General features: G+C 33.4%; 1 protein-coding gene across 3 annotated transcripts in view; it reads right to left on the reverse strand.

Moving 5' to 3' along the window:
• lqf (epsin homolog lqf) overlaps positions 1-12194 on the reverse strand; it is an 84941-nt gene that overhangs the window by 11631 nt on the left and 61116 nt on the right. The window lies entirely within an intron of this gene.

The following is a 12194-nucleotide window of genomic DNA, read 5'->3' on the forward strand; positions in this document are numbered from 1 at the left end:
GGCTCCCGCTCAGTCTACGCTTAGATAAAATTAATTTTTACAGTGCTATTGACCTGCGCGACCAATGTTATTTGTTACGCTTTTAAATTGCACAGATAAGATAGTTCTATTGTATTATCGCTGTTTGCGCTCATGATACAATGCCATCTCATGTGTATTGTTTTAGCGAGTGTGAAACAACCTTCGAACAAAGTATTTTTGCATAGATTAATGACTTTTGAACTGATTTCAAACTCGTTTCTTTAACCTGATCCCTAATCACGCTTGCTTGTGCACTATGTATAGACGTGTTTACAATCAAATAAATGACCGACAAGGCTTTTTCATTCACCTATTAGGTAATTCTTCTGCGTTTTTCTTCTACACATTTAGTATTGCGATAGAAGACAACCCGATGCCGGACAACATGTCGTATTATTTTATCCTATCCTACCAGTCACATATTCCTACATAAGAGTATTACATCCTGTTGATAGCTGTATTATAAATGAATACAATTTTCACGGAGACACCACAAAACAAATTCTGATTACACTTGGCAGTTAAATAGCTTATACATCAGAACAGCCCATAGGCTGTAATTTACTATAAGCTACTGCCTAAGGTCGTGCGAGTAAAGCCGGGACATCATCTAGTTTGCTTACATAAGCCACTGCAGCCTTCTACGTGGTTATGAGCGCTGCAGTGGGAGGAAGCCCTCCTCCGCCTGGCTGTTGGCAAGTGAACATTATTGTATGTTCATGCAATGGCTTACATAAATTATGATATATTAGGTTAGATTAGAATCTGGAGCGTGTGAAAGACATTCTCGCTAATTCTTATTGAGACGACATTTTTAATCGCATTTTTAGGCACTTGTTGAAATTAAATTTGAGTATCGAGTTTAGTGAGTCAGGGTTGTCGAGGTAATTACAACTAAACAGCAATTATTATCTATCTGGGGTATTATCTGGAACGATTGGATGATTTTGAGGCGACTTAAACTATGCTGATATAGCTCTAGTGGCATCTCTTGTAGCACTATTCAACGAATCATGAAATAAGATAGTTTGTTACATTTTCTGAATATTAAAAAATCCTTGAGATCACTTTTTATAGCTTCACTTCCAAAGGCTGCAATATTGCCAAACGGAGCGTCACAGACCACAGTCACAGATTAAAGAATAGTTACCCACAGTGTAACGGTTTCATCTTAATAGATCCACTACGTTTTATCAAGGCCACGCCAAAAATTTTGCGTTCGTGGTCGGAATTCGAATACATATAGTTAATGTAAGCAAATTAATAACTAAATATACACTTATTTTGTTTTTATTGGTATTTATAAGAGAACCAGTTGATAACGTCAATAATAATTAAGGTCAAATATATTTTCAGAGCACCTAAAATGTTAAGGTACCTACTTACCAGTACCTGAGCGTATTTATAGTAAGTAAGTATCTGAAGTCAAGTAGATATCATTTAATTTTTAAAATTATTCTTTTTGTTTATTGATTTTGGCGTTGTTTATGTACAAAAATTATTTACCTTTATAACTAATTATCACTAATTATTTATTTAACAAATAAACGATAGGACGGTAAGGAAGGATATTAATAATCATTTTTCAGATTAGATTTGTTAACATACCACCTTTTCCTGATACAGCTATCACATACATAATTGGTACATTGTTTACACAAAGTTATTTTAAAGAAAGTCACTTATAATATTGCTGTTACTTTGAAAATAGCAAGTCACGATACTTTTAAACTATCTTCGCTTGGCTTAGCTTGCATGACGTCATCGTACAGCAGACAGGCAAGGCGAAACCAAGGCTGTTGCACGGAAAAGTGATAACGGATAATTAGTATGTGAGGTTATATAATATATGGTAAGTAGACAAAGACGTCGCCATGGTAACGCGACGAGGAAAGGGATAGTTTGACCAAGATGGTCAGAACTCAGAAGAGATCAGCTGTTCAAAGAGTTATTGTATTAGTAGGGTCAATGGTCAAAATTAGTCATGAGACCACACATATATTACGCCGCGATCATCATGCTTCTTAGAAGGACTACTCTTGAGTCTTGAATACGCAGAAGCCCACGGCCGCGGCGTGTTAGATGAATTACTTGTATTTATAATATGATATCATCGACGATAAATAATGACTGTATAAAAATAGTTTAACGTCCGGAAGTTAAGGGGGGTTAGGCGGTCAGCGAAAATTCAGCTATTCGGGCCTGAGGTAAGCGGTGAGGGGGTCCGCGTTTAGTATGGAATCAACGTGCTCGAAACTGAAAATCGTAAGCGCCATTCACATTTTTATCAAAAAGTGAATAAAAATATTTAGTATTTTCTAAATCTAAAACAGTCACGAAATCGAGAAGGTAAATAGTAAATACCTATGTATTTGTGATTTTATACGAATTATTATCGTAAAATACAGTTGTAATGAGAATTTATATGATATTTTAGAGGTAACTTTAGGATTTTTTTTTTATCGAGCAAAATTTTTCAAATCGTGTTTTGGAAACAGTCATCCCATCACACATACGTTCTGTAATACATATTAGAAATTTCAGTGCGAAAAAACCTCAATATTTTCAATTATAGCTCATAGAAAACAGTCCATTTTTCCGTTTTCACCTACTTAAGGGCCCTTAACCTCAGTGGTAACATTTCGAGTCCCTTAAAAATTATGCGATACAAAATTTTCGCGGGTTTCATACATCAGCTGTTCATAAAATACTGCTCACACATTATAATAACTACAACATATTCAGGTACATACATACTGTATATTATATATATTATGTATAATAAATAATAATCACCGAATCGTATCAGGTAGCTCGGTTCGGCGACCGTTCATATTATGTTAGGAAGATAGGGTATTGAACCGTCGGAACGCGTCCGGTCGCGCGCGCTGTCGCACTATCTTCCTATTCGCTAGCCACGGTGATGTATGGCAATTTTAACCGATTTTGAGTAAGATAAACGTTTTATACAACGTAAAGAAACAAAAACATAACATTGAAAAAAAAAAACATCTAGGAACAAACAAAGAATTAAACCGAAAGATGAACGAGAATTTGATACTATACAATATAAATTAACACTTAAAGAGCGAATATCGAATACTAACAGAATTTTCTTCAAACAATTTCATAAGAATTTCACGTTATGTTGTTATCACGTCTTAGAAAAATAAGTTGTATTTTTTTTTATTAAGCTATGCTAATCTAACGAATGAATGATAAAACCGTTTTATAGCTTATCTATTACGAACAAACAAATGTAAGTAATCTTTTTGATAACTACATAATATGTAAAACAAAGTCATGCCATTATAACTCACAACGGCTTGTCTTATTTTTAAGATACATATTTAGTTTGTGGGAATAATTACTCCATGCAAGTATGTATTATAAACTAATCCTTCTTTATATGTACCTATATTAGCACTAACCAAACAATGGAAAAAAAAACGATAAAAATATAAGGATATTCATGCGACATTAAGTTGTTCACATTCAACTACTAGGTATGTATTATTATTTATTATCGTGGATATAGATAGCCGAAAAGATAAGCTGACGTGACGTTGATATAGTTTTAGTTTAGTCATCAACCAAACAAAGACATGAAGGGTTTCCTGAGAAATAGGTGTAGCAGTTGACAACTTGCAATAAAGCGGAAGAGTTTGTTTGTTTGACCGCGCTATTCTCAGGAACTACTGGACCGAATTCAAAAATTCTCTCACCGTTGGATATGTACGTGATAGGTACTACAGGTTACACAGTACATAATTCGTAATTTGCCACGGGCGAAGCCGGAGCGGACCGGTAGTTATAATAATTAATAATATAGCTAAACAAGACTGTTGGTTTACTGACCTCCATCCTGAGAATTGGGCTATTTTGGTAAAGACAAACACATTTTGCAACAATGTCACATTAACCGCTCCTGCGAGGTCGGCACACGAATTTATGATTACGTCCAACGCGATAGAGGACACTTCGCTTAGCACGCTGATAATTATCCTGCACCTTGTTTACCTAGTGCTTAATATAATCATATCGTTATTTTCAGTTTATCAAAACGCTTAACATCAAAACATATTACATGATAATATAAATTGAGTAGATAAAAACAAAGACAAAAGAATCCCGACATAGAAGAGGTCGTAATCTCTTATTCGATTTAAAAGGCAGATTACGATTTTTTGCCATGTCTCCACATTTCTTTAATAATTCATCCAAATCCGATTATGAAAAGCTCAGTCTTGAAAACGATTTTCGCATTTATACTATTGGTATACATGATTTGTGCTAATTATCATCATGACGAGCCGAGAAGTGCCTAGGGATAATTAATTTATTCATATTTTATTAAGTCATAATTCTGAAAATCAAAAATATCCTCATAATTTTTGTATGCAAACTATCATCACGGGTAAAACCATTGCAGCTTCATGTAAAACTCCCAGATCCTGCCCATCTGACTCATATTACCGCGAATTATTAATAATGTTTCAAACGTAACATTGTAGATAAAATATTTCGCATTTTATCAATAATATTTGGAAAGTGAGCACTAATTTTAGATATCGATTCATTTTTGTTTACACGATCTCGTCTGTGTTTTTAGTAGCCTATGTTTTAAAAGTTATTATATAGTTATTACATAATCGTGTATACTTACGTAGATATACAGGTATGATACAATGTAAACAAATTAACACAAAAGACAAATGTTCACACTTAGGTAAATCAAAATAAAAATGATAAACAACTACCTACACAGATTCACCGAAACTGATGATGATATTAGAGTTTTTGTTAAACTTTGAAGGAAATTCCAATTGAGAAAAATATACATTTGAGAGCCCTAACTAGATTTTTTAAAGTATTTGAAATAATAACTATAAGATAATATAACTTTTTCTATTTGGAAGATAATCTCTAGCTCGGCGAATTCAGCAAAATAGACTGAAAACACAGACATGTATCAAGATAGACTAAGCGAGTGTATGTACTTCCCGTGTCCAAACTAAGTTTATGACTCTTACTTGACGCTGGCCTACACTCAGTCCGCGCTTGCAGTTCGCCAAGGAAAGACGTGAAGCTGAATAAAGTAAAATGCCGAATTGCGCCGTTATAAACTGTAGAAACTCCACAACTGTGAGTGGCCGAGTTAGCAGAGATGTTTCCTTCCACCGGTAAGTAATTTTCTAATCAGAATATGCACTATTTATTTTAAAATCAAATAAAGAATATCTGTGGAAAACGATCGTGACAAACACGGATACCAACTCATACGAAATGATTCGGAATACATTGCGGCTTTTACTTGGCACGGTAAAGATCGCGTCGTATGATAACAAGCAATGAATAGCGTCTTCTCATTTTTCTGTTCTCATTTTTCTGTCCAATTTTGTGGTTAGTGATGTTCATTTGATGCAACAGTTCTCGATTCTAATCGATTTTATAATCGAACAGAAAAATGATAATTTGAAGTAGCAATTTTTCAGAAAAAAAGGCATAGATTTTTTTTGTCATTTAATAGGACTTGACCTAGAACTTTTAAGTATTTTAATACAAAGGTACTAAAAATAAATATTATGACATGGACGCCATTAGTTTAAGTGTCATCTTAGGAGTTTTTTAAGAAAACTCCTTATTGCTTAGACTATGTTTGTTTTTTCAGTTTTCCAAGTAACTCGAACATAAAAGAAAAATGGATCGATGCAACGGGACATAAAGATTGATTGATTGACAGTTTCATTACTTTCTTTCGATGGCCTCTCTAGTACGTAGTACATGGTAACTCAATGGGCATATGTAAGAAAAAGCTAAAACACATTAGTTTACTTGTTAGAATATTAAAAGGTTTATAATTTTATTTTATCATTCCTCTGTCTATTGTAATTATCATTTTTCTGTCTTGAATCGATTTAGTAATCGATTACGATTCATTTATTTAACTACCTCTTAGACATAGATCTGTCTACCTCTTAGAACCGTTTGATCTGATTTCTTTCGATTTACTTCGATGGGATAGGACGATACTAGAATCGCCGCGCGAGTGGCGTCCTAATCGATTTAGCGTAAAATGAAATTACCATCACTAAAAAGCGCTCGTGACGTCATAACGCGTCAAGGTCAGTACAAAAAATATGACACGCTTGGTTTTCATACAGATCGCGGTACTTGCGTTGTCTACTAAAATATACATGTCTGTGACTGAAAACCTCTTGCATAGGTTAATAACCATAATGCAGACTACATACAAATTAATTACTTTAACATAAAAAAGGCGTAAAACTGATATCCTTTAGTCGGAAGACGTTGGTACTACGCGTACCGACATCCTCGTGGATTCAGTCGTATTAATGCCATCAAAGATCCTATCAATCTCAAGGGTTCCTTCAAACATTTGTACGAAACCTTGACCATATAAACATTCATAAAACTGCATTAAGTGAAACAGGTCACGACGATATTACCTAGTTCCCATTTAATGTAATTACGTAACCAACGACCTCCGCAAGGCCACCCTGAGTCGTCGAAGTAGTACCTATCACGCGGGTAGGAAGGAAAACACTAAATATAAATGGAAATCGATCGTCATGAGCTTCAGGGTGAAACGAGAGTTTCCTACCTTCCGCATATTGAGAAAAAACTGCTACTTCCACATTGAGCGCACTATGTAAAGAAGTATTGATAACAACTGACTCCTGGCTAGTATGTCTCCGCTCTTGTGCCTAAAGGAGCTAATTTTAACTGGGTTACTTACTTAATCTGATCAGCTTTTTGAAAGAGTAACAAACATCTGAGTATCTCATCATTAACTATAACTGACTTTGGGCATTAATGTGGATCAGACGATGATGTCGAGATTCTATAATATGATACAACTTCCGAAAAAGTCTTGTACTACCGCATGTGTTCGCGGTACGAATGGATTACACGTACATATTCAATTTAAATTATTTTTAATTTTATGATCTAAATTTTAACAGTTTCGATTCTTATCGATTTTTCATACGAGAAACAACATTGCGACTTGTGATAGTCATATAGTAATTGGTAGTATATAGTTTTAAATAATGATATTGCAAAATACATGAATAAAATGTTTGAATTTGATGAGATCTCTAACCGAATCAGTCATGTGAAAGTTACCTAAATATTTTCATCTGCTTAAAATGGTATTGCACCGTTGTCTGAATAGCTGACCCATTATAACTGTAACGTTTACGCAAAGGTAGCCTAGGTTACGCATGTTAATTATACAAGGGTTGTTATTACCCAGTACTAGGGTTTGGGAATTCTCGACAATTTCAACGTCCCGGGACACGAGACAGGCTACGACCAAAGTCCCGGGACTTCCCGGGACTTCGAGACTTTTTTTAATTATAAAATTTGAACTTTGATTTCTGGTGAAACGTATTAATAAAAAGGGATTTTTTTTTTAAATCAACATTAATAATTATCGGTTAAATCAACATTTATTAAACATAAAATATAACCACAATAGTTTTAACTTTAATATGTCAAATAATTGGTATGTTTATTCCTATAATCACAGATTAACTTTTAATTTAAAACAATTATTAAATATTATTATAATAAAAGAAACTTAGTAACAATCATACTAACTTTAATATCATGTCATAATCATATTAATCATAATTTGGTAATTTTTATAATCACAGATTTGTTTCCTTATCTGTAAAACAGACTTTTGAATCAGTCTTTCAAATTATTAATCAGTTAAAAAAATAAAATTACTTTGATTTTATAAAATAGGCTTTTAAAAAAATCAGAGCATTAACAGCTTTGTCCGACAATCTGCTTCTGATTTTTGTAATAACGCCACCGGACAAGGAAAACACTCTCTCATTTTCAACAGAAGTCGGTTGAAAATAAAAATTAATACAATACAAACGACTATCGTGTCTCGTCTCGAGTCTCGACCCAAAAGTCCCGGGACACGAGACAACGAAATTTACAAAAAAGTCCCGGGACTTCGAGACACGAGACGTCCCGGGACCCAAACCCTACCCAGTACCCACTGGGGCGATAGGTCTGGCCTTTATAGATAAGGTATAAATACTACCTTGCACCTTTCAATCTAAATATAGACATTTACATAGCTTCGCGTAACCTTCGACTTCGTGATATGTAATTAGTTTATTGATGAAAATATTGATCAGAAAAGTAACAAATAATATTTTCAACAAAATAAAGGTTATCCTCTAAGCTCTAAAGCAGTAGTCCCCAAACTTATTTTTCTCGTGGACCACTTTCAAAATTTTACTGGTTTCGGTGGACCCCCTGCTGCTACATTTCTACCACATTCTTAAAGTCGCCAATCTATAATATAAAAATGAATCGCAAAATGTGTTGGTAAGCGCATAACTCGAGAACGGCTGAACCGATTTCGATAATTCTTTTTTCATTATATTCCTTGAAGTACGAGGATGGTTTTTATGTATAGAAAACGTAAATATGTACCACGGGCGAAGCCGGGGCGGACCGCTAGTAATTAATAAAAATTGTGTCACTTCTGAGTTCTGTCTCTATATTCCGATAGGTAAAATAAAAACGAAAAATGGTACATTTTATAACACTAACAAAAACTATGCTTACATTTTTGCTCTTTACTATCAAAAGCAGATAAATTTTCGTGGACCCCCATTTTTTGTTCACGCCTACGTAGACCCCCAGCAAGTCTCTTTGGGAATCACTGCTCTAAAGGGTAAAAGTGACCACTACTTATATTATAAGAACACGTAAGTTTGTAACAATGGATGCATATTTGTTAGCTACTCTGTCACGCGAAATCCACTGAACGGATATGAGTGACTAGCTGTTTCCCGCGGTTTCACCCGCATTACTCCGCTCCTTTTGGTCTTAACTCTTAGCGTGATGATACATAGCCTATAACCTTCCTCGATAAATGGGCTATCTAACACCGAAATAAATTTTTCAAATCGAACCATTAGCTTCTGAGATAAGCGCGTTCAAACAAACAAACAAACTTTTCAGCTTTATAACATTAAGTATAGATAATTGGCAGTGATGTAGCTTTTGTTTCAGAAAAGCACATAAACTATGGAAATACTTGCTTTTGGGCGAAATCATGCGGCACAGGTAGTTATAATACTCAGGACTCAGGAGTAATGTAAATATGTATAGTTATAATATTATGTATTGTGCAAATACTTAATTTGAAATTAGATCACATCAGAAAGAGCAAACCTACGGATTACATTTTATATTTACATAAATACATACTTTTGCTTATCACACAATGGCGATAGCCGACTTCGTCACGATAAAAACTAACGTGTATAGAATTTCCGATTTATCCATATAAGGAAAGACTTGTATACAGTTGTTTCTGATCTACTACGTCTAGCGGGAATTCTCGTGATTTATCAGTTCATATTATAAAACAAAGTTCAGTCCGTCTATCTGTACGAGTAAATCTCCAAAACGTTATTTTTTCGATTTTCATTCTGTTTTCACAAATGCACTTTGTGGTTCTTTGAAGTGTTTTAAGCACTTTGTTAAGTTTTCACAATGCTGGAGAAACCATGGGCGGAAAGAGAGTTGTATATAAATACATTAAAATGTTTGTCAGTAGATAGAGTACCACATAACAGCTGTATTGATTTCACTAATTCTGTATAATAGACATTCATCATATGTTTAGTTTGTGATAGGAACTAGGCAGGTTTCTATAGAAAGTAGTAAATAATAATTGCAAATGTTACTGTAAGTTATTAATAATTCTTAACCAAAGCTATCAAAATCTTCGTACATCGGGACGAAAACTTCAATTTTTTACAATATGGTCTAAGACCCAAACAGAATTGGTTAGTTTTGCTGTTTGTACATTCAGTTGTAAATTTCAGCAATGTAAATTTCATCATTATAATACGAAATACATTCACGGTTTAAGTATTTAATACTCTATTGACATGATTTTAAAAGACTAACTATGGCATTTCTTGTTGGTTCTTCCCCATAGATACTGCTTTCCGAATTGGTGGTAAATGTTAAAAATATGTAATAAAGATTCGAAAGTGCTTCTAAAAGAAGTCTAATTGAATAAATAAATGTTTGAGTTTGAAAAAACCATAACATTCATAAAGAGAGTGGAATGTTCATAATTGTCATACTTAAAACAGCAGTATTATTCTTGTGTTTAATTTATTTTGTTGCAAAATCAAGAATCTTAGTCAGATTCAAAAAAACCTCTTAAAACACCTATAAATTATTATCACGCTACTTTTTCATATATCCATACTGTCCATATCCATAATATTAAAACATTTTACATTGGTTGGCAACTGTATAAAGGACATTTATCAAGATGCGAACACAATAAAAATAAAAACAAAGGAAGAGGAAATATAATTGTTTGCGACAAACAAATGTTCTGCCAGCGAGACCTTCAAATATAAAATAAATTATCACACGCATTAAGAGGCTAAATTAGTTAAATGTAATTGCAAATCCAGTTATGCAAAAGTGAATACATTATGTATTAAGTTATCTATGAAATAGCAGTTAATTTATAAGCAAATTAAATAAATTAATTGAGGGCATTGATATCATTTAAATTTGTATTTTGCAGTTTGCATACTATACCCATAAAAAATTAGCAAATATATAGATGATTAAGCTTTCTCCTAAGATAAATAGGCATTGTAAGATATTTTTTAATGAAATAATATTTAAATATTGACATAATCCAGTCTGTAGGTATTTATGCTTTACAAAAGGTGGCGTAGAAAATGTTTTGAAACGATATTGTTTAGGTATGAAAGGTTAATCAAAATCCAAGTTTTCGACCTTGACGGACCCAGGCGCTAGCCGCCATCTTGAATTAAAGGTGCTAAAATTAGGTATATTTTAAATAACTTCTCAATTGTTTACTAAATCACAAAAGTGTCTATGAGGGGTTCAAAGAAGACAAAATTACCTACATTTTTTTCATACATGATTATTCTGTAAGTCTTAAAGGTAAAAAGTTGCAAGCGACGGAAATAATAATAATATTTACAGAAATCATATAATTTTAATTTTGTTTAAAAATTGTACAGCTATCATTTTTTAATTCTCTTTGATGGCCCGTGCTGGTTAATGGTGGCTTCTTCATTATCGTCGCTGAAATTTTCTGTTTCATTGTCTGTATTTTTAGTTTCCAACCATGAAATTTCGTCATCATGACCAGAAGAAATCGAAGACGCTGGAGCACGCTTTCTAGTAACTTTTTACGGAGGGGACATGGATAAGGAATCCTTAGAAGATATCCGATATGAACGATTCGTAAAGTTATCAATAAAAAGTTAATTTAATCGACGAAATTTCATGGTTGGAAACTAAAAATACAGACAATGAAACAGAAAATTTCAGCGACGATAATGAAGAAGCCACCATTAAACAGCCCGGGCCATCAAAAAGAATAAAAAAAGATTGCTGCACAATTTTTAAACCAAATTAAAATTATATGATTTCTGTAAATATTATTATTTCCGTCGCTTGTAACTTTTTACCTTTAAGACTTACAGAATAATCATGTATGAAAAAAATGTAGGTAATTTTGTCTTCTTTGAACCCCTCATAGACACTTTTGTGATTTAGTAAACAATTGAGAAGTTATTTAAAATATACCTAATTTTAGCACCTTTAATTCAAGATGGCGGCTAGCGCCTGGGTCCGTCAAGGTCGAAAACTTGGATTTTTATTAACCTTTCATACCTAAACAATATTGTTTCAAAACATTTTCTACGCCACCTTTTGTAGAGCAGAGGCTTTTACATTCCCCCACAGACTGGACTAAGTGGATTGGCAATATAAAATTTATTTTTTCGGACACATTTAGTTTAATTGCATTTTTGTACTTATGAGAAAATATTTTTCAAAGTATAGGTAGACGCACATACAGCAAAAAGTTTTAACAATAATAATTATGCTTTCATATAGATAACACTGATATGCATTTAAAAGAAAGGTATTACTTTCATAGAACAAATACTTTGTACAGTAGAACTCCAATTATCCAAACTCCGACTATCCGAATCGCCGATTATCCGAATCACAAAAAATTGTCCAAAAAAAGTTTAAGTGCGCTATTATTCTTCCCCTAACAAGAATATGGAGAGGATGATGATGATAAAGATGCGTTGTCA

The sequence above is a fragment of the Colias eurytheme genome, chromosome 8 (genome assembly GCF_061535395.1).
Source record: "Colias eurytheme isolate Ceu_HAF_F1 chromosome 8, ilColEury1 Martin Lab GWU primary, whole genome shotgun sequence".
NCBI classification, from domain to species: Eukaryota; Metazoa; Arthropoda; class Insecta; order Lepidoptera; family Pieridae; genus Colias; species Colias eurytheme.